The sequence below is a fragment of the Xenopus laevis genome, chromosome 4L, assembly GCF_017654675.1.
Source record: "Xenopus laevis strain J_2021 chromosome 4L, Xenopus_laevis_v10.1, whole genome shotgun sequence".
NCBI classification, from domain to species: Eukaryota; Metazoa; Chordata; class Amphibia; order Anura; family Pipidae; genus Xenopus; species Xenopus laevis.
Genome location: NC_054377.1, coordinates 43,205,256 through 43,230,856, shown reverse-complemented (window position 1 = coordinate 43,230,856; position 25,601 = coordinate 43,205,256).

Genomic DNA, 25,601 nt, shown 5'->3' with positions numbered 1-25,601 from the left:
TGTAATAATAAAACAGTACCTTGTCTTGATCCTGACTAAGATATACAGTAATTAATGCTCATTGGAAGCAAAAAAATCCTACTGGGGTTAATTCATGTTTTAATAATTCTTTAGTAAACAAAGTTTGATGATCTAAATTACAGACCCCTTATCCGGAATACCCCACGTCCTGGATACCTTCAGGAGGGGAAGTTATATGTTTTGTCACCTGTGGGAGAGGAGATTTCTTGTGGGTGACAAAGCAACTGATCTGTCTTTCGGGGGAATGTAATTAAAGTCGCAAAGAGCAAAACAATGCGCACCAATAAGAATAAAAATCCACATCTCGCAATGTAATATTGTTCCTTAAATTGTTATTGCATTGCGAATTGTAATTGCGCACTCTTAAGAAGTGCTTGAATGTGTCGTAATATTTTGGCGCAAACATAACGACTTTTTCAGTAAGAAGTTTTATTACATTGACTTCGCATTGGCGTAAACTATAAAATTCGCAAACGGCCTTCCACTGTCGGAAGTGGTCGCTAAACAGTTTCTGTGTTCGCAAAAGCTATATTAAATTCACACAAAGCAAAATTTTTTGCTCAAAGGCATAACTTTTTGCATTGCGAATATTTTTCCGTCACCGACTTTTATTACATTCCCCCGTTTGTCCATAAGTTGAACTTTTTTGAACAGTTTTTTACACAGCAGTACAAATCTACAGTATATACACCTTCTTACAACATGAACAATATAAATTGAACTTTGGCAAAAAAAAAAACCCATTCTGCCTATTGTTTACATTATGTCTATTAATTTCAGGGAATACCAGTTTGGGACTAAATACTTGCATAGATATGGGATTTATTAACCAGAAACCCATTATCCATAACACTTTGTAATATGGAAAGGACTATACAGTCCATTTTGGTAGCAAAAGAACCCTATAAAGTTTTTTTTAGAAAGTTGTACTAAATGGCCATTTTCTAATGGTGTCATTCTTTTAAGTGCAGTGCCTTACTTTTATTGTCCTTTCTGCCATAATTCCCCCTCCCTTTTAATTTATTCATTTACGCATTGATGATGTTATTGATAGAATGTGAATGGCTGCCAACAAGACAAAATGATGCAATATAATAAGATTGGTGCAGGAAGCTCATCTTCTATTCTAAACTGGGGAATTAGTGACTTAATGACAGGTCAGGTTCTCAAAGGATAAATGCATGGTTATGTATTACAGAACAATAACATGCCCACAAATAATACCCTATTTAACACTGTATTGTAGGCGATGTCTTAGAATAGAACGATTAAGGGAGATTTGGTGACACCTCAAAGGGGAAATACCTACCTTTGACATAAACCCAGTTAGTTAGGCTTATGTTTAAATAATTTCAGCCTGGAAGAACCAGCACTGAAGGAACAGAAGAGTACGCAACAATACTGACTCTCTAGGAGGGGGACTAGTAGGCAAGGAAGCTGCCATTATAGAATGAGTAAATAAGTGAAGGAGGTGTACCTGAGACAGAATTCTCCCTAAGTAATGCAACTATCCTGAAGAATAGAAGGTAGAATGCATTGTAACTACCTCTACCACTACAAGAAATTCTGCTACATGTTTAAATGCAATAAACTACAATTCACTACCACTGTGTCACCCCTCAGTGTTTTATTAGTAACACCACTCAACTTCCATGTATCAATGCCTTTCTGGAGGTTTGTTGTTGTACCTGTTCATCTATAAGCCACACATCTTGCTATTTTTCATACAGTATTTCTTTAATATACTGCTCATTTTCTCATTTAAAGATTTCCAATAGATTTATTTCTCAACTACGACAGTGTGTGGCCTGCACCCTTCCAGTTAGATACTATGTGACATCTTACTTCTTTGATTAGGTTATTGCCACTAAGCACTTTTCCAGTAGCGCTGTCCAAAGGTCTTATAAAGTATTTTATATGATTTTCATTATTATTACATTCTTCTAGGTTTTGGACATTTCAGTGAGTATTTGTATAGAAAATGCCCTAAATAGGTAGAGCGATATAGATTATTCTATCCAGTCTCTTAGTTTAATGTTAGGTTTCATAAGTTTCCATTGTGTACTTTTGTCCAGAGAATCGGCAATGCTGGTCATGCTAAGTTGCACTTTCCTAAAGCTCTGTACATGCTCAGTTGGTTTAAAGGGATGCTCTCAGCCAACCTTCTTTACAAAGAGATTGTCACTGTGGTGTAGTGCTGATCCTTTTAGTGCTGATCCTGTTAGTTTGTGTTTGACATCTGCCTGGTCCTTTGGCCTTGAACCTGTGCTATCATGTTTTGACCCTTGCATATTTCTGCAACATCTCTGCCTTCTGACCTTTCAGATTTCCTTGGCACCCCTGCTTTAAGAGGTGCTGCCCTGTAAAATCCACTTTCCATGTGGGAAGTGTAGGAGAGTCTGTACCCTACAACAACAATCCAACCAAGTACCTTACAAATGAGTCATTCATTGGTGTCAGGTCTGGCAGCATTTTCTGAAAGACACTGGTGATTGTTAGCTCTAGGTATATGTAGGTTTCAGGGAGGCCACTGATACATTTCTTCATCTAAATACATTTTTTAGGTCTTCTTGTAACTGCGTCTCTATGTCAGTTAAGTCAGCAGCTGTTTGGCCACAATAAACTTTAACCTCCTCCAAGTGCCCTTCTGTTATGGATACTCCTTCACCCAGCTAACAGTTTGACCCATTAATTTATGTGCTTATATTTTTAACATTTTTATTTTATTGTAGGTAAACTTTTAAGCCTTGTTTAATTACTTGATTAGGGCCCCCATCAGCATGATGGCATGACTGCTATGACCGTTCATCATTGTCTTGGTTGGACCATTGAAGTATTCTCTAATATAGTTTTTATTATAGGTGCATGGCGCTCCATGCTGTCATCTGGATTGCAGGCTAGGCCTGACATTAGGAAACTTTTTGATACACTTTCATGAACCTACACTACCAGTTAAAGTTTTTGCACACTTGCAGTTTCATATGTTTTATTATAGTTTAAGCACTTATCAGTGTTTCATACAAAGCAGACATTACAGAATGTCTTATAATTAATGAGAAATATAAAACCAATGACAAACATCATCTAAATAAAGACAGGTCATTGGAACAGTCACCGTTTGCAGTGGGCAGTGAAGAACAAACTCTGGGTATTCTATAAAGTAAAGATTCAAGATCTTTGCCTAGAATTACATTCCAACACTGCTGTAGAGGTGAGCACAAAGTACTGCACTAGTCTTGACTTTTCTATCCAATTCCTCCAAAATTATCTCAATGTGGTTAAGGTCATCAGCTTTCCTTAATTTTCTATTTTCTTCACATAGTTCTTATAGAGCACTGAAGAATACTGTGGTAACTCCTATTTATTCCAGTTGCTCTGTGAAGGCTTCCAACTTTAGCACCAGCAAAACATAAGGGTAGTTCTTCAACTTTTGCTTTTAAAGACTAATAATTTATTCTCAAGTCCATTGGATGGGTGACCAAAATTTTCAAACTTGTATTTATGAGTCCAAGCAAGCTGTCATCTTATTTTGTTGTTGGTTTAGGTCTACCAGACTGTTTAGAGTGAGACTTCTTTTCTGTTTTTTGTCATTTTGATAAAAATGTAGCCCATTTTTAATTAGTTCTTGAATGTTCTAGATAAAATAAAAATCACATAAATTTCTTAATTGACATTTGGGGGGTTATTTACCAAAGGTCGAATTTGTGAGGTTTGTTTCTACCACAAATAAACTAACAACTCGAATGTTTGCTTATTTATGAAAAAACCCGAATGTAAAAAACTCGGTCGAATGCAATCTGGGAAGAAAATGTAATACCTCGAATTTATTGATTCCAAACCAGTGTAAAAAACCTGAAAAATCATGAAGTCAAAAAGCATTCTCAAATGGTTAAAGGGACCTCTGCCACTGACTTCTACATGACCTTGACAGAGTATTTTCAGATTCAAGATTTTAGCAGCTTCGGAGCATAATAAATCTCAAAAAAATGTAGATTTTTTTCCCCAAAAATTCAAGTTTTTTTTGTGAAACTACCCTCGAAAAACTCAAATTTTTTGAGAAAACACAACTTGACCTTTAATAAATAACCCCCTTAGTGTCTGTCAAATGAACTTACTTGCATGTTTGAATGTGACCAATCTAGAAGGTGATATGAGGGATGGCTTACGAACCTGTCCCCAGGGGCAGATTTTCATTAAGACTTGGGGAGACTTAGTAAGAAAACACAGGCTGAGAATCAGTCCCATGTTGCACTATCCTAAAAATGTTTGGCAAGATGATGGAGAACTTAGCTGCCTGGTTTGCAAAAAGTTAAGCAATTATACTGACACTATGCTGTCTTATCAATTCAGAGTCCTCCCAATACTAGTAGGACAGGAAAACCTGGACCACTTCGAGAGAACTATGATTCATTTGTGGTGCGTAACATCACATTGTATCCAAATAAGACAATACAGGTCAAAAGTCAATGGCAGCTTGGTGCTCCCCAACCATCCAGCATAGCATACATAGTAACATCTCAACTAACATCTATTGTTCCAGCTCATGGTGAGCTTGAATACTATTATAACATCATCTGTTCAATTCTTCAGCTGGTGGCAGTTATTTCAGAGGATTTCCCCTTCTAGCAAAAATGACCCACATATGGTGGACATGCCCAAAACCAAACTTCCTTTGGTCCCAAGTGCATACCTTGATGTTTTTAGTACTACACATAAAACTGAGAAGTGACCCATATGTAGCCCATTTGGGTGGAATCTGGGAGGGGGCATTGAAATAATAAGATGTATATTCTTAGCAGCCTGCTGGATGCTAATGATTTCCTGGAGGTCCCATCAATAAATTTTGACTGGTTCAAAGCAAATATAGATTGGATCCTAGAAATGAAACATTAATCAGCATGGCAGTAGAAAAGCATAGTATTTTAAAGAAAATCTGACAACTTTTGATAGATTACAAGTATAATGGTGCATTGTTCACTCTTTTGCCTGTTCTATAGTACCCTGTTATGTTTTAGCCTGAATTCAGGTACATATATTTGTAGTTATTAGATCAATGAAAGAATCTTTATTTACACCAGATGCTTTATTGTACATTATTAATTCAAAAACTCAATATAAAATGTATTGATACTGTAACAATACTGGAGGATGCAGGAGCAGCCACAGTGGGCGGAAAATACTATCTGTGCAGAAGATCGAGTGAGTAAACATCCTATAATTCTTTTTTTTCCAAGCAGAAAAAGATTTGGGAGTGGGTAGAAATGGCAGGTTGGGAATTGGTTACAGTAAGTTAGAAGCAGATCTGGTTTTCCCATGTACAGATCCTCTAAAAGACATCAATCATGTACGCCTGTAATAAATAATAAATTATCTTATTTTGAGCAGATTTAAGGCCCCTTTTTAAAAAAAAGTTAAGGTAATTGCATTTATATTCAATATGGAATATAAAGTAGAGTAAGTGCATACTACAATCAATATGCAAAAAAAAATATAATAAATAATAAACAAATTTAACATTTAGGTCACCTTGAACAGCTTGATGTGTTAGCTGATGGCATGACACATTCAATTAGGCACAAACAGATACTTGTCAGGGTCACAGATAATCAGCAGTTAATTGCTGTAAGAACCCCTTACTATCTAAAAAAAAAAGGCTCAAGTCCGGCCAGGGAGGAGTTAATTAGGATGAGCGCTAAAGATCAATTATTCTCCTGCCTAAACTCTGAATTAACCTCTTGCCCCTTGACAAAGAGTTTTGATTGCCAAAACACGGTGCTGCCTTTCTCTGCTCTCACTGTAATGGTCAGTACAATAGCTTTTATTACAGTAGTTTTGCAGGCAAAAGCTATAACATATACCTATTTTATTATTACTTTTAGATTTTTCAAAATATAAACTTTATGAGCTTACAATTTTGAAATTAATTTTACATTGTATAAACACATATTATTTTAATTTCTATTTATATTTAATCCAGGGTAATAGAGCTGCTAAATAGGGTGTTCATCTTTATATTACTTTTTGGTCCTCTTCGAAAACAACTTTTTAACCGATTGATTATTTTTGCAATGTTTGTATACTTACTGTATACTTTTTTTTACAATAATTGCTCGTTTTCTAGCTATCTTTATCCTGCAACTGAAAAATATTTCTGGTTGCAGGGGCCACTGAACCTGCTGTCTTTATTTTCTGTTGCTCTCCTATTAAAGGGGATCTAAACCGCCAAAATTTGTTGCAATTATAATCTGTTCTAATCTCTATTTTAATTTGTTTCTGCTATATCAGCATTTTTTGAAAGGCACAGAATGTCAACAACCCCAATTGGTTATGTGCAGCGTCTGACCCAGTGGACCCACCAGCCCAGACCCGCTACACAGAGCCGGTGCTCCTGACCTTCCCTCTCACCACCTGATCACATAACTGCGAAGCAGGTACGCGCTGGCGGAGGCAGGGGGAGAGAGACAGAGGGGTCCCTGCGACTTGGGAGGAGGGCCATGGTTATGTCTTTTCTAGGCACTTCCTGCATTTAGTTAACCCTGGGGTTCCTGACTAGTTGAGACAAACCCTAACTGGTTTATGTGTTTTCTAGGCACCTGTACTCTGTTAACCCTGGGGTAACTGATTAGTTGAGCCAAAAACCCAGTATTTGTAGTGATGGCTAATCTGCCCTGCCTCGCTTACTGAAAAAATTGGCGAAACTGTGAAAATTTGCAATTTGTAGATAACAAGGGTTTTTACAAGGTAACTTTTTCCAAGCCATGCAACATTGGAGTTTATGGGTGTTTTTTCATGGCAAAACTTGCCAAAAGATTTTGCCCATCACTAATAAGCAGTTTAAAAAGACAAATATCTCACAAACAGATAAGAATTAAAAAAGAATTTTAATTGCAGAAGTGCTTAGGGGAAGCACTATGGGTAAGTTTACATAAAGTTATTGATTGGATTTATCCACCCTGCTCTAGCAACCAGATAGCAGGCTAACTACAAATTGTCAGACATCAGGGACAAACCAGGACTGTTAGGGATCTTTCATAGTTTTACAGTGCGCCAAAGAGGCACAGCAGGACAGGTACCTTTGCCTGGTGCAGGTGCATCGACTTCAGATGGAGATTTTCACCTTCCTAAAACATATTATCAGTTTTTAATCCAACATCTATTCCCAGCTCTACCTATCACTAAGCCTCAAATTGTGTATATGGTAAAGCAGACCAATTACTTTGTAGGGTCCAGAAACAGTTGCAATCTTTTTGGTATGTATAGCTGGCACCCGTTTAATATACCTCTCACATATCAGTATCAGACATTCCGTATACTTTTCCGGCAATAGAAAATGACTTGAGACTCTCTTTTGCTTCACATTTATCTTACTCATCTTTTAAATCTTCATTCTCTCAAAATAACTCACACAGTTTTAACTCTTTGGCAAACACAATTCTTATATGGTATACCCGATCCTTTTTAGACTGCAAACCAGGCACTCATTCCTTTATTGTTCTCTTGTATACAGTAATACAATGTATACAGTGTACAGAGCCACGCCACAAGGTCTTTGCACAACACACATACAAACAAACAAAACTGGATCCTAGAATTTATTCAAAGAGTTAATATACATTATCCATCTTCTTTCTTTAAAACCTCTGTACCAGGACATGAAGGCAAACAGCAGAAAAAACAGGGCTGAGTGTCAGTGACCTATTATTTAAGCAGTGCGTGACTTAAAGTACTGTATCATTTCATGTACAATAACCTCCTTTATTCCACAGATAGAAGCATTGTGGGGGTAAAGCTGTAATTAGATATTCTGAATATTTTAAAGATCTTTTAACACAGCAATAAAAGGGGAAACAAGTATTCAGTGATATGACACATTCAGAATTGTGATTCTGTACTGACTTTTGTGTCCTTTAGCATTTCCATTTTTTATACATTATTTAGTGTTAAAAAAAAATTAGTTGAGTAAAATGTCTGAAAAAGAGGTGAAATGAATGAAAATCAATTCATGGATAGTTAGCAGACTGTATGAAAAAAAACTAAATTTTTTCAAATTTATTATACACTGTTGCTGCAAAAATCTGCTATGTTTTCATGGTCTGCGCTCAGTTAAGCCTGAAAATAGGCAAAAAACAGGACTGTAGAGATAAAAAATATATTGCAAAAAATAGTTCATATGTAGAACCCTGCCTCATTTAAATAAACCATTTTCATAAAATGCTATTGGGTAATCCTTGATAGAAAATTGCCATTTTAAGAACTAAGGGCCACCCCATGGGAACATACAGTGCATGGTGCATGAAAACAAACCAAGAGAGCACATACATGTTAGGTTAAATGAGACAATTAATGGACAAAAGTATGTATTTTACTACGAAACTTCTTCCTGTTACAGTTAGAGCTGCATTATTTCTGATCAGGTATAAGACCTTAACCCTCTCTTTTTTTCCTGCTTCTTGTTGTCTGTCCCAACCTTGGTTTAAATATTGCTTATTTGTTGCCTAACCTGACCTCAGCCTGTGATTCCACTTTGCTTGCTGTTTAACTTTCCAGAAAGCCCTGAATTTCATCTTCACTTACATCACAGGTTAACTCTGTTAATAATTCATAGTGTTCAGCATAAAGGTGGCCATATCACACTGAATTCCATCTATACTTATATGTTACATATACAGTAGTAGAGATTTATAGAAACATTTTTATGTACAAACATTAAAGGTGCACTGGCTCTGTAACCAATGTACTCAAAGGTGACTTGTCTTTTAAAGTTTAGTTGAATAGTACATTATTCTATAAACTCTGCCGAGCACCAAAGCCAAAGCAGTGTAAGGAAGACTTACCTGGCGTCCCAATATGGCGGCGTCCAAGATGGCAGCGTGTCCCATTCGGTTCCTCCTGGGAGCAGCTCTGTGACATCATGCCAGCGTCAGACGCACCGCCGGTGTTGGATTGGTCGCCAGCGCTGAAGCGTCAGCATCAAGATTGGACACCAGCGTTGAAACGCCAGCGTGAGCACTGCTGACTTTGCCCTACAATAGGTTTCACATAGTGAGTTCTATATTCTTCTGCTATTGATCCTGATCTTGACCTTGCCTGTTTAAATGTGTGTTGAACCTTTGCCGCCCTTATTGCCTGGATCCGACCTCGCCTTTCGCTTAACCCCTTGGATACCTCGGTCTGGTTGGACTGTGCTTCCACCTTGGTCCGCTACCTCTGGCTGAGCCTTCGGGCCCCTTACAAGCAGCTTGCCAACAGCAATGTTGATAGGCAGCTACATGGACTTGCATGTTGTAAATTCTAACATTATTTACAGGACATCACTGCTTACGGGAAGGCACATTTAGCAAGGGTAAAATTTTGAATTCATGTTTTTAAAACTCCTATAAACTCCCATAAATTTGAAATTCGACTAATTGAATTGACCTGAAAACTGGAATCTAATTCAATTCGAATTAGAAATTCTTAATTCGAATTTACTAGATTCAAATTTTTTTGTCCGAAAAAACTCGAATGTCAGGAAGGCTGCAAACATCACCAAATTGATCCCTGGACCTCTACCATTGACTTATACAGCAATTTAGCAAGTTTAAGGTGGTGAATAGTCAAATTCGAGTTCTTAAAAATTATAACTATCGAGTTTGGATAAACTTGAGAGTTTTGACCAAAAAAAAAAAATTCAGAAAATCGAATTCTAATTTTCACTTCAACCATTAATAAATCTGCCCCTTAATGTTACTAATACATAATGATGATAATAATAATTGACTAAGAATTGCCTCAGATAGAATATACTAAGCAGATAATAAAAATACTCATATCTTCTGTCAGAGTCTGCTTTTTCATTTTTACAAGTGACAGCTGTGTTTAACAAATAAAGCATGTTAAATGAAAAAACAGTCACATTTAATTATAATTTAATTATAATTTAATGCATGGCACACTTGAAGTAACTTATTTATGAGTTGCTCCCCCTATGCTCATATTTTCTGCCATTCTTAGCTTCTAACATTAACTACTTAAAGGAAAAGTATGCTCTTCTCATATAATGAGTTGTAACAAATTCATTTGGACCAGAGGGAAGTTTTTCAGATAAAAAGTGCTGAAATAAAACTTCCTGAGAAAAATATTCCTTATCCGACTATACAGTATATAAAGCTTAGGTCTAACCCAGGGTATAGGAAAGTAAAGGCTTTCAGTGGTTTTAAGGCCTTGCATTGTTACATGCACTTTAGAAGCTGAATACCAAACTGAATTTGAGCCCTAATTTCCTTATTCATTTTCAAAAAAATTTAAAAAAATGGCATCATCTGTAAACAGCAATTGAAAGCCGCTGCAGTAAAGGCCTGGCAGAGCATTAAAAAGGAGGAAACCACGAATCTAGTGATGTCCATGAGTTCAAGACTTCAGGCTGTCATTGCCAGCAAATGGGTTTCAACCAAGTATTAGAAATGAACATTTTATTTCCAGTTTTTTAATTTGTCCACTTACTTTTGAGCCCCTGAAATGAAGTTATCGTTCCTCGCATTTTTATGCAATCTTTTTGTTCAACCCACTGAATTAAAGCAGAAAGTCTGCAGTTCAACTGCATCTGAGTTGTTTCATTTAAAATTCATTGTGGTAATGTACAGAATCTATATATGTTTGTGTGCATAAAAAAAAATATATGCATATATATAAGTTCAATCTGATAGGGTGCACTTGTAACCCCAATGGCAACTGTCTGGGTGCTGGTAACTACAATGATACATACATTACCAAAAAAACCCACTCCAAGGACTTAGATATGGTGAAAAATTAAAGTTATGGTTTATTTCAACATTTCGACTCAGTTACTTGGGCCATCTTCAGGAAGTGAAGTTTAAAAAAAATTTTTATGAGGTTATGGCCTTCCATTCTTATGTGGACTCTCAGCTTATATTGTCAGATTTTACCATCTACATGGATGGATAAATAGATATCTGCCAGTAGCAAGGTAAAACCTGGACAGGCAAACTATAAAATTTAAGAGTTATCTGTCCAATCTGTCTCCTGTCATGACAATACAGATGACTGAGCTGTGTAAAGTTATATGGTTAATTTTAGGATTAAAAAGACAACAGCCAACCCTTCCAAATGATCCACAGTGCATACAGTCATATGAAAAAGTCTGGGAACCTTTAATTCTTTGGAGTTTTGTTTATCATTGGCTGAGCTTTCAAAGTAGCAACTTCCTTTTAATATATAACATGCCTTATGGAAACAGTAGTATTTCAGCAGTGACATAAAGTTTATTGGATTAACAGAAAATATGCAATATGCATCAATATGCAACAAAATTAGACAGGTGCATACGTTTGGGCACCCCAACAGCGATATTACATCAATACTTAGTTGAGCCTTCTTTTGCAAATGTAACAGCCTCTAGACATCTCCTATAGCCTTTGATGAGGGTCTGGATTCTGGATGGTGGTATTTTTGTCCATTCGTCCATACAAAATCTCTCCAGTTCAGTTACATTTGATGGCTGCCGAGCATGGAAATTTTCGATGATATTCAAGTCTGGGGACTGTGACGGCCATTCCAGAATATTGTACTTCTCCCTCTGCAAATGCCTTTGTAGATTTCAAAGTGGGTTTATGGTCATTGTCTTGTTGGAATATCCAACCCCTGTGTAACTTCAACTTGTGACTGATGCTTGAACATTATCCTGAATAATTTGTTGACATTGGGTTGAATTCATCCGACCCTCGACTTTAACAAGTTCAGTTCCTGAACTAGTCACAAAGCCCCACAGCATGATGGAACCTCCACCATATTTGACAGTAGGAAGCAGGTGTTTTTCTTGGAATGTGGTGTTCTTCCAACTTGCTTTTTGTTGTGAACAAATAACTAACTTTTTGTCCCATCAGTCCAAAGCAATTTGTTCCAAAATTACTGTGGCTTGAGCTTTTGCATACAACAAGCGACTCTGTTTGTGTTTGCGTGACTGCAGAAAGGGCTTCTTCCTCATGACCCTGCCATATAGATATTCTTTGTGCAAATTGTGCTGAATTGTAGAACAATGTACAGATACACCATCTGCAGCAAGATGTTCTTGCAGGTCTTTGGTGCTCTAGACAGCCTGGCAGGTTGGAGCGCCCAACAGGTGTGAGCACATGCATGGAAAAATATGCGCGCATGTGTGGAAAAATGGGTGCACGAGAAACCGCTATCATGCATGAAAAACCCTGTGTACAAAAAAACCCCTCTGAGATACCCTTTTGTAGCCTTACCCTAAACCATGATACTGAACAATCTTTGTTTTCAGATCTTTTGAGAGTTGCTTTGAGGGTCCCATGCTGTCTCTCTTCAGAAGAGAGTCAAACAGAAGCACAACTTGCAATTGGCCACCTTAAATACATTTTCTCATGATTGCACACACCTGCCTATGAATTTGAACCTTACTAAAAATCTTTGTTCAGAAAACACCCCAGTACTCAGATGTTCCTGGGAAATGAAAGACATACCACTATTGTCTTTTTTGTTGAAAGTGGAGTAAATTATTATGCAGGCTGAGAGGGGTTCCGAAACTTTTTCATATCACTGTATATAAACATACCCATTTACATACACACATACCTATAGATACACTCTCTCTAACTCTCACACACACAACCAAAAATACTTCAAACGAGAGCTTCGTTTTTAAGTCTAAAGGGGTGGCCTTTCATTCTTTTCTATGTAAAAAATAGATCCCAGCTAGCTGTATATTATGTAATTAATGGGTCAAACATTTTCCTTACAAATAACCTGAGGCAATATTATAGGATGTATGTTTTCTATTAGAAACCTTTGTTCCAGAGATAATGCTAATAATGTCATTAAGAAAAACTCTGCTTTTGACAGAGAAACTGTTCCTGTGTTTTGTCTAAGAAAATCACATAGCAAAGAAAAAAAGTCCAGTATGGCAATAGCCTGTGAAAAAAAAGGTGAGACCGTAACATCACAGAGACAAAGAGGGGATGCAAAAGAAAAACAGTATAAATTCACCTTTTAATATTGTCATGAGACCAATGACAAAGCTAAAACAAAAAATAAAGTGGTCGTTTAAAATAACCTTTCAACATAAAAAGTAATAAAAATACTTAAAGGAGAAGGAAACGCTTTGTGTACTTGCGGGAGCCAAATGTTAGGCACCCCCAAGTAATTGTATTGTATCCTCTTCCATTTCCCTCTTTCCTTCGCGTGGCTGCTCATGCGCAGTAGAACGAAAACCTGAACTTTAATTTAAAAATCGCCTATTTTGTTCAGCTACGCATGTGTTTGCCCCGGGAAATTTGAAGAAAGAAGAGGATTGATCCATGGTGCTCGTTGGAATAACCCCGGGCAGGTGCAGTTTTCTGCTGATAGGAGCACTACCCTGGGGTTTCTGGTAGCTCAATACAATCACTTGGGGGTGCCTAACATTTTTCCAGCAAAATATGTAACCTTTCTTTTCTGACAATTGATTATTTTATAATTTAAAACAAATTATGCATTTATACAGATTACTACTATGTTTTCTTCTCCTACATTCCTTTTGAAGACATCACCTTTCCTTACCAACCATATCCTATGATAAACATTTTGACCTTGCAGTTCTTTACCTCTAGGATTCATTTCCTTTATTCTGTAATGACCTCTTCAACAACTGATTGGAAACTCAACTTAAACCCTTCCTCTGAAAAAGGCATTGATGTTTGTTTTATCAGTTGCAGGAGAGAAAAAATGATGTATCTTGGAAATATTGAAAAGAAAATGCAGCAGTATTGACAATGGTTTTCATCAGCTGACCTCAGAATAAGAATAAGAAGGATTGCTTACAGAGGTAAGACGAGAAACGGAATAAAGCTTGACTGTGGATACCAATACAATGGAGAATTTGCTTTATAATGGGATGGTCAACACAGTATCAAACAAAGAGGATAAATCCAGGATTGTTTTGGCAGATCACAGTAATTAAAAACATTAAATATGGAAAATAAGGACTGTTTATGAGCTTTCTATCTTGCATGGCCTGGGAGTGCAGTAGCAGTGGTTCTGAGCACAAATGTATTTTTATTATTAACATGTATTTATATAGCGCCAACATATTGTGTAGCACTATGTATAATGTATAATGTATAGAATGGCGTTCTGACAAGCAAATCAGAGTTGGAGGAAATCTTGAGGAAGGAGAAAATGGAATTGAATTAGAAAGATTTAACAGGTTAATATACTCGTGGTGGACAAGCAGATGGAGGAGGAGAGTATGAGACAGAAATTATGTAAGTAGATGAAATAAGGAATGGACCACTGCTTAAAAGGACTTAAAGGGATACTGTCATGGGAAAAAAAAATTTTTTCAAAATGAATCAGTTAAAAGTGCTGCTCCAGCAGAATTCTGCACTGAAATCCATTTCTCAAAAGAGCAAACAGATTTTTTTATATTCAATTTTGAAATTTGACATGGGGCTAGACATATTGACAATTTCCCAGCTGCCCCAAGTCATGTGACTTGTGCTCTGATAAACTTCAATCACTCTTTACTGTTCTACTGCAAGTCAGAGTGATATCACCCCCCTCCCTTTCCCCCCCAGCAGCCAAACAAAAGAACAATGGGAAGGTAACCAGATAACAGCTCCCTAACACAAGATAACAGCCTGGTAGATCTAAGAACAACACTCAATAGTAAAAACCCATGTCCCACTGAGACACATTCAGTTACATTGAGAACGAAAAACCACAGCCTGCCAGAAAGCATTTCTCTCCTAAAGTGCAGGCACAAGTCACATGACCAGGGACAGCTGGGAAATTGACAAAATGTCTAGCCCCATGTCAGATTTCAAAATTGAATATAAAAAAATCTGTTTGCTCTTTTGAGAAATGGATTTCAGTGCAGAATTCTGCTGGAGCAGCACTATTAACTGATTCATTTTGAAAAAAACTGTTTTCCCCCTCTGAGGCAAATTGGAGAGGCTTCAGATGGGTTTTTTGCCTTCCTCTGGATCAACTGGCAGATAGGTAGTTAAAAAAAAAAAAGTTGAACTTGATGGACATGTGTCTTTTTTCAACCTTACTTACTATGTTACTATGTTACTATGTTACTAGTATCCCTTTAAGTTTAGGGTGAAAGCTAGATGAAGGAATTGGCCATCTTTAGGATTATGTCATACATAATGCTTTCTCTGCCAGTATAACAATGGCACTACTGCCCATGACTGTCACTTAATGCCTTATACAACAAGGGCATATTAAACACAGTGTATTTTGGCCTAAAAAATGCTAATATCATTGATTATAATGGCATACACTTGTCATTATTAACTGGGTGTAGATTTCAGCAAATTCATTCAGTCACCTTCACCTGTGTATTGTGCTCACTCTCCAGTCAGGCCACACCAGAAGACCCACAGACAATTTTAGCAAACATAGGTATGGATGGAGCACATAACTCCCAGACTCTACCGCAAATAAATATTTTTGGTTGTGATTCAATAAATATTTATTTGCGGCAGAGTCTGCGAGTTATGTGCTCCATCCATACAAATGTTTGCAGTATTAACAGGGTGTAGATTTCAGCCCACAAATGTTCTAGTGCTAAAATCTGGAGCTTTGGTCATACCTTCCAACATCTGGGTTTCAAAAAAAAAAAAACAAGTTAGGCCACACATCCAATCTGCCTTAGAGATTTTAGTTTTGGGTAGATATGTAGAAGATTTGCCTTTTATCGAGGAACGGGCTCTACAAAAGTTCTTCAAAAAGAAAATGATTGGTAATAAAAAGTTTGCATGCCCTTTAAGAATTTGCTGAATTTGCATAATTGTATTATTTCTACCTACTTTATTTCACTCTCTTTCATTTGCCCTCCTCCACACGGTGTCACTGTGTATATGCCTCTAGGATTACTGTTCTGGCTTTCACACCAGCCATTATTAGTCTCAATCTGTCTTTGACATATTAATGTGTCTTGGAAAAAAGTTCCAATACTGGATTTGAATTTCATTTCACTATTTTGCATTGCTGTATTGTATGTCCATTTATATATATATATATAGAACCTACCAAGCATTATGCACATTAATATGGTGGTTGAATCAGTTTAATAAGGGATGGGCTAATAAAACATATATATATATAGAATTTAAAGGCCAGGTTGGTGGAAGGCTGCATCTGTAATACAGACTATTTTTACATTTTTATAATTTAAAAAAAGCACAAACAAATGGGTCAGTATCAGTTACTGAAGAGCAATATCTATGCGTGGGTCTTATAACAGTGTCATCCATGGAAAAGTAGCGAGTGAATCCTTTTAAAGATTTTTATAGAAACAGATGCGTTTGAATCGAACAAAGTTGATAAAATGCACTCTATTGCATATTCTGCAAATTGTCATCACAAAAACAAAATAAAGGAAAATATTAAAAATGCCACATGGCTTTAGATATATGTCTCCATATCCCAAACAGAATTTTAATTTTATCTCATTCACTGAATATTTCATTTAAACGCAATGTATTATTAAACCAGAAAAACACATTAGCTCCGTTTTATGACAGTCAATTTTAAAGGAAGAAAGGACTCTTTGAATTGATAGTAAGTGATGATGCCAAATAAGTTTTAACTCATAATACAAGCAGCACAATTTGTTTAAGCATTAAAATTTACACACATCATCCACTTCTCAAAAGTCTCATCTTGCCCCAGTGCTCTGTGTAGACTATAAAATAATCTTTAATCTCATGGTTTTTCAGATCTCTCTTTTTAACAATACTTTGTGACATAAAGAGTGTATTTTATACAAATTGTTTTACTTCATTATCTCTTATATTGGAATTGGAAAATTAGCATGGCAGAGATCCAGGGTGTTTAAATCAGTCAAATGTTGTGTTTTTCTGTATATGGTTTTAAAGCTTCAGCTATGGGAGCTGGCACATATTTTTATTCCTTTATTTTTGGATGTGTACCTGGGTGAAACCGGAGCGATTATATTTATATATATATTTGTTCTTTATAATTATGGCACAACTTCCCTTAACATCAAGGAAAAAATGGCAGATTTTGAAGGTGGTAATGTAAGGAATAAACAAAAAGAAAGCGTCTCTAGATCAGGAAGCAGATTCACCCCCCCCAACTCAAATAAAAGTATCTTCTATTCAGGGAACAGATGTGAGTGTCAATAGCACAAAAGGGTCATCAGCGAAGAATCATTTAGTCCACAGATCTTGCAAATATTGCAGACTTTAGTCAGCTATAAAACCTTAACATAAAGAGACTTCTCAAATTAACAGATCTTTTAATGCAGGAAGTGCAGTAATGTGGAACATTTAACACAGCCTTTGAAAAGACCTAGCATCATTGCATTCTTTTCTTTACCCCCAAACCTCCAAGGTTCCCACTATTCCACTATTAAAATAAAAAACTAAATGTTTTCCTTAACCCCTTGGATTTGAGAATAGATACAAGATTGTAGTCTACTGAGCGCCAGTATTGTATCTTCAGCTAAAAAGAAAGGGATTGTATGCATCAGCTCAGAAGCTTTTGTGTTAGACACAGAAAAAAAGGGAAATCTGAAATGTGCTATAGATTTCTACAGTCATTAAGAAAACACTCTCCATTTAGCTAATGCTAATCAATTATAATCAAGATAGAGGACACCCAGCAAGATTAAACACAGGGGCAAACAATTTAGATTGAAGGGCATGGAAAATATCAGTACATAGCACTCATACAAAGATTCACGAGTTTCGAAAAGAACAAAAAAAATCTGAATGTACTGTAAATTTTCTAAATATATATGTAGTATCATTAAAGAGCTTGAAACATCTATACATGGCCAATTGCAAGAATTGTGCAAACTTTGTGTGTTATAGTTGCTAGTGCTATGCCACAAAGCCTATTTTGTAATCTGATTATAACATAACAGAAGGGTTATAGGAGTTGATAAGAAACGTCGAGGTTCAGTTGTAGCCATGACTGAATCAAGCTGATACGTTAGAACTTTTATAGAAGGTAGGGAAACAAAACAACAGGGAAGTGTAGACCTTAAAGTTTCCATTCTACAAATAAGAAAATATATTTCAGTTATAGTGAATACAAATGGGCTACATGTGCCTATGTTCTAAATGAATTTAGTAAATAGTCTTCAGACTATTTGTTCTGCTGCATACTGAACTCCTCCTTATTTACAGTACCTGCGGTCGCCATGCAGCATCAAGGAAAGGGGGGAGCTTACTGGAATGGAGGTTCTAGGTGAAAATGAGGCAGTGAAAATCAAATCTTGATTTTTCTAGAATGTTGTATGCAATCCATGTGTATTGTGAATACTGTCTCCTTAAGAAGATTTTACATTATGTTTGGCATTTCTATATGAAATTGTTTAGTCTTGACAGAACTGCAGTATGGGTCTGTATAATAAGGCTACCAAATCATGACAAATATCCGGGACAGAAATTTCAGCTAGAAGGGTTACTTAGTATGTAATTTAAATATCTCTGGTTTTTAAATGATTGGAACTTGATCTATATTTCAAATTCTTTATTATATTTAGATTTTTTATATTAATTGATAGCCTACGCAACTGCTTCAGGGGATACTTCTGCTTTGCTAACTAATATAAATCATTAGGAAAATATATGATACGTGCCTGTCTCAAATGGGTTAAAATATTCTGAATGTTGGCACCTGAATACTGTACATGTGCAAACAGACATACAATGCTGTTGTGCACACATTGCACTATTTAATTAAGGGCATTTTTTTATTCCTTCAGCTGTTGATTATCATTTTCACCAAGATATAAAGTTCACCATCCCTAATCTGAGGTTTTGAAGCAGTTTATATGCCATTTGGATACATAGGAGACTCCGTAAACAGAATGTCATTAGGAAATGCCTGTGGAACACCCAGTGTGTCCTTAGCAAACAAAGTAGATAAACAAGGCATTTTTCACCCACATTCCCATAAGATTATAAAGCAGATGTTGCTGTGATACTAGGTGTTTTGGCCAATAACTTAAATCTGAATTCCATGTGATACTTCAAATCCTCTCTAGGTTTTCAGATCAGTTTTAGATGATCTGGATGCAACCCTGGGCAGACATCATTAAACTGGGAGAAACATAATGTTGTTTAACTTGTATTTAATGGTTCCTTTCTCAATTGAATTCCGAAAGCAGTGTAAGGTTATTAAGGCAAATGATACAAAACAGAAACATGACATAAAACATTAAACTGGCAAAGCAAAATCAGATATTTCTGGCAAATTGGGATTAGCAAACAGTACAGAGCTGTGTCCATCGGAAAGTATCTCCTAGGGACAATATATATGTTGGTTGTTCAGCTGAAATTAAAGAAAAATGTGTAGAAACAGATAATGGGGATCCATGTTACTGAAAGAAATAATTTGACTTAAAATTTATAGTATCTTGTTTGACTGTAACTATTGTTTCATGGAATTGGAATATAAATATTTTTACCCTAAATACTAAAAAAGATAGTTTGGTCCACAAAAACAACCCTCCTGTTTCAACCTTACTATACTTGGTGTTCAATGGAAACTGTCATTAGGGGGTCCAATAGGGGTGTCTAAGAAGGGTGTTGAAGATAATATAACAGCAGTACAAAGAGTGGGGGCTGGAATTGTTGTTGTAATTGAGCAAGATGCTCCACAGCAAGGTTTGATGACAAGAGTAGCATTATATATATTTGTTGCCTAACCTACAATTGACCTTTTTTTGGTAAAACCACAAAAAGACTTATTGCCTTGTTACTGAATTCATTGTGATTTTCCCAAATTCTGGCAATTTTTCAGCTGAATAGAATCCAAACTCTTGGGCCAACTATATAACCTGTTTGGCCCATGGCCACAGAAACTTGCTGTATGTCAGCTGACAATTTTTTCACTGAAATATTTAGGTTTTTTTAGATTGGTCAATCTCAAAATTTTGAGTATTTAAAAAAAATGTATTTATAGAAGGTGTATTAAACTAATAAAATTAACTAGCACTGAAGCCAAACATTAAATGGCTTATTTTGTGCCACAAAATATTTTGAGCCATGTTTGACAACATGTTTCTGGTGTCTGCATTACTTCCCTTACGATAGGTAAGGGGGTTATTTACTTGAATTTATCTTGGTTTTTTTATTGAAACAAAGTCAACCAAACTCCCATCCATGAATTGAACTCATTTATTAATAATTCTTCTCAAGAAAGTCAGACCAAAAAACATTGCAACTAAATTGAGCATCAATTCAAATCGTATGATTGACACTGGACTTTATCGAATTGTTGCTGCAAAAACTCAACTTCAAAAACTGAGACTTTAACGAATTATCCAGTGCAGATCACAGTGTCAAAAACCAACTTCAGGGACATCTGCCATTTACTTCTACATGACCATCGACAGGTTTGAGATAGAGTATTTTCGGATTCAGATTTTTAGCAGTTATTTTCCCTCTAAAAATTAGAGTTTCCCCATAAATTTGAGGTTTAATAAATGGGCCCCTAAAATTCATGGACAATTTCAGTAAGATACAAGTCTTCACCATTTGGCAATTACCCCTTTCAGCATAGGTTTAAATTTTTAAAAGTTCCATTTTTAACTACAGAGTTTACTCTGTTTACTCTAGACACGGTAATGTGCATGGGCTATTTATTAAGACAGCAACTCAATCCATTAATCCAGATGTTGCTTCAGGAAGGTTCTAAACCTTGCATCAATGTTGATAAATGCAAAAGCAAACACAATAAAGCAACAAGCCCAAAGGCTGCAATAATGTGAGTGCAGGTGGGATATGATTATACTTGTGATCTATGAGATATACTCCACCTGTCCATCCCTCAGGGACAATCCAATAAGTGAGAGAGAAGGGCCTTTGTCAATAAATCTTTTGAGCTCCAGTGTCATTTATCAATCAGGACAAGTGACCACACAAGAAAGAAACTGCAGGGGAGCCATTAGGATGTGTCCCTTTCTCTGCACACAAATGAGCTACTTGTTGAAGGACAAGCAATACGTTTGCAGGAGATGATCCAGCATGTGAACTTCTCACCTCCTCTGGGCCTCTGATGAAGGGACAGTACACAACTCAGTGAATACATACAAGAACATTGTTATCAAAGCTGAAACTTCGTTCTGGTTGCTGTTGTAAGAGTATATTCTTGGTTTCAGTGCCTGAATCCTGTAGTGCAGTGCTTAGGAAAGAAGTGTTCGATGAAACTATAGGTCTAAATATAATATGTAAATATAAAATTGTATTTGTTGACTGTGTGTTTCTCCTTCCATTTTCTTTAGTCAGTGCTGAGATGCATTTTAACTGAAATTGATAGCAGTATATATATTAAAATAAAAGGTAACTGGTATTTGTAACTGCACTGGGTCAACTGAGCACCTATGTTATTAAATCTGCCCTTCTATATATATAACAGAGCATACTATAACAGATGTTGGAGATAGATTGGTCCATTCTCAGGGAATAACCATAGACTCTCAACACCTACAGCACAGTACTAATACTATCTATCAAGTTTTTTGATTGTACAGACACCACTTACATTAGGGAAATCAAAAGCTACAAATGTAATTAACGTACACTTACTCAGAGTGGCCCTCTGAGCCCTTTTGCCATTTACATTCATTTTCTATTTTTAGTACTTTCTGAAACTAGGCTTTGAGCTCAATAGCTCTCTTTGAAGGTCAGAGTTGCAGTGACCCAACTGCCTATGTACTTTCTATGCACTTCCTGTATAGTTGGTTAACCCAAGGGTATTTGATTTTCAGAGGCAGCTAATTGCAGACACCACTAAAAATAGAAGATTAATGTAGATTGCAAAAGTTCTCAAAGAAGCACCCTGAGTAAGTTTACACCAATTATTTTTGTTGGGTTTAGACCCCATTTAAGTGAGTTTCATGTATACTGGTGAACAAACAGATGGTTTTTAAAGAAAGAACCAACCAACCCAGAAAAAAAGCTGCTAGGAATAAAAGGAATAGGGTTAGTTTGAAGGTTTTCCCCTTTAACAGCTAAAACGTGGTATGCATATGACTGGCAACACTGAGAATCCATTCAGCAAGAATGTCCTATAATACTTTCAATTGTAATCTGATATTATGCTAAATCTTTCCTATCCTAGATGTCAGTTGATTCATCTGCATTACAGATTAGAATATGGCCCTGTTCTATTGTAGTCAGTTGACAAATCCGGCCTTTGTAAGGTCAATTCATTGCAAATGGCAAGCCAAGAGGAACTGATATATATTTATTATGATGGGATGCAATCACTTCACCAGTGGCATAACTAGATGTTTATGGACCCCACAGCAAATTAAATTTAGTGCCCCAAAAAATTGGTAAGTTGACCTATTGTACCAAGATATATGAAAGTTGCTCATTAAGTTTGGCCTTTCTGGACCCCTTACACATCTGGGCCCCCCTGCAACGTAGGGTCTGCTTCCTCTGTAGTTACTCCCCTGCAAAAAATATTTAAAAAACCAGTGCAGTAGCCCATAGCAACTAATCCTATAATTGGCTACAACCCATCTAGTGCAGCTAGAGTAATAAAATCAAATTAATGTCCCCTATAAATCTATGTTCATTATATGATGTAATCAATGCTATTTTCTTAAAAAGTATCTCTATAGTATTATGTTCAGGGGACAGAATGGACAATTCTGCAAGCAATAGTAATGTGAGGTTGCATGTCGGGCAATTACACTAAGCCAGCATTTGGTATTGACAGAATTCCTTCAAAACAATATACTGTATAATGGATATGGAGAAAGAAGTCTCTGCAGCTTCTAAAGTGCCCCAAGCAATGGTGGCCCAGAGTAGGGTTCTATTTCATGTCCAAATTAAATATATGTTTGCAAAACAGGTTATATATCTAAAGAGGGAAGAGGGATTTTGTGGGGATTTGGCCAAATTCAAGCACTTTCTACAGGACTGAGATTTGCCCAGATCCTTCATGTTCAGTGAAAACAAATGTAACTCCTTAATATCATGTGACCTAAAAGCTAGTTATTGTTCAGTTTAGCATTTGGCAATTTTTTTTTGGGGATTATTTATTTGGCCAAACGCAAAAACTTTGGATTTAGTGAACCTCTGTTCCTAAAGGTTTTAATACAATACCATTAACCAATTGAAATGAAAATATATTACTATTTTGGGCTTCACAGCATAAAAAGAACTGCCAGCAACTTTAGACAATTATTGTGTGCACCGCCCAATAGGAGTTTATGAAAATTAAACTGGATTTTGATAGTACCAACTAAAATACACAAACATGCCCATGCAAATGTGTGAATGCTTGCCTGGTAAATAATAACTATATGACTTGCATGCTTCAATCACTTAGAAACCAGGATATGTAGTATTTGGGCTGTGGCATATGGGATATTTCTCAGTTTCCGTGTTTCCCAGTATCTCAATTGGGGAGGAACGAATTGCCCAAAATAACCTCCATTCAGTTGGATGCCAATTGTCTACAAGTGCTTGAAATCATTCAGTGTGCCATTGCTTACTAGAGGAACACTGGAACCAAGTCAACTAATTGTTGATTGACAGGTGCAAGCAACTTTAAAAATGCTAATTAAAATTCAGTTCAAGTATACAGGTGGAAAATTATGAATCTGAGTTATCTCATGTTTTACCCAAACTATGGAGACATCTTCATATATATATGTGTACTAAGCAGAATGAGTTTCATGCTGGGTGTCCATTTGAAGTACAATTCTTTAGAACAAATGAAGCTTTTGTGGGGTAATGACACAATTGCTTGGCCCACCATGTACCCTTCCTTCCTGATAGGCATGTGGGAAAAACTCCCTGACAAACACACTGCTTTACTCTGGTCCACCGTCAGTTCAAACCCACTTTTATTACTGGTAACAGTTATAATGGTCACTGTTAGCTGGGCCTGTTTGATCTACAGTTTCCCTTAAATTAAATAAGAGATATGTTAGCTGGTATAGAGTTTATGGGTGCAGATTTTGCAAAACAATTTAAATGAGGGTTGCATTGTCTTCTTTTCTGATATGGATTTCTTTAAGGTTATCTTTTCAGACACTTGCACAAACAAAATTAAAGCTAATGCTGCCAATGGGAAAGCTGATAGTCCATTTATTGGCTACAAGCTATATTTTACTAACAGCTAGCAGTTTCTACAGGAAATATTGGACCTGTTATAAATGGCAAAACACAACAGTGAAACATTAAGAGGCATATTTATCAAGGGTCGAATTTCGAATTGAAAAAACTTAAAAATTCTAATTCAAAAAGCCCAACCAAAATTAAGTCAAAGTTTGTTTTGGTTGAATAGGTCAGTTTTCGATCGAATAGGTCCGCAAATTCGAATCCTACGATTTGTGCATTCAATTCAAAGTTTTTCCCAAAAAATACTTTGATTTTTCAAAGTCCACCAATTGACTCCAAATAGGTTCTAGAAGGTCCCCCATAGGCTAAAACAGCAATTCGGCAGGTTATAGACTGCGAATGGTCGAAGTTGAATTTTTAAAGAGACAGTAAATGATAAATTTCGATATTTGAATTATTTTCAAATTCGAATCAAATTTGGACTATTCCCTAGTCAAAGTATACAAAAAATAGCTCAAAATTCGATTTTTTTTTTTCATTTGAAAATTCACCTCGACCTTTGATAAATCTGCCCCTAAATTTAGGGTAAAATAAATATGACATTCCAAATTTCTGTCCAAGTATGTTCTATTGCCTGTGAATAAAATAAACCACCTGTTTTTACCCAACTTGTCTCATTTTAGGGTATGTGGAAAGGTAAAAGTGTTGCTACTTTTTTTGCAAGTCTATTAGTTATAGGTCTAAAGCAATTGGAAGTCCAGTAGACTTACTAGATACTGTATGTCAGTGCTGTCCAACTTCTTTGGTACAGAGGGCCAGAATTGTTCTTGCCTATGTGGTGGAGTGCTGATAATGGAAGCCAGTGCTGGCCAATCCATATTTTTTAACAACACCCACTTTTAACCACACCTATGTTACCACAAGAACTTTTAAGACCATGTCCACATTAATGGTGGTAGCTCACCAAAAAAATGGTTGGTGCTCACTGCAGGGATATCACTCATGAAAATTTTCACAAAATTATCACTCGTGAAATTTAAGTCATATCCATATGCCCACTCCTTCCCCGTGGATAACACAGAACCCCCCCCCCCAGCACACGATTAAACACCTTAGGGGCCCCTAACAAGTATTTCCAAATGCTAACAAACCCCCACCAGTTTCATCTCCTGCAGGACGTGGCCCGCAGACTGCCAGTTGGACAGCACTGTTGTATATCATGACCTGGATGAATGAAAACCTTTATAAAGTTTTTGTTTTTTTGAGCAAAGGAACTTTTCTTATAATACCAACCTTACTCCATAAGCAACCTATAGTTATATTTTGGGCTGCTTCCCTTATTCAGAGCCATGTAAACAAAACATAAAATAGTGTGAGGTGGTTTTGAATGTGGAAATCCTCATCAGGACAGCCACATTACATTTGCAGTTAGAGAGAATATAGGGAGCTATAGGGATGCTTACAAAGGAGGTATTCAACTTCAAATAATGACTTGTTTCAGTAGCTTTCTATGGTTTA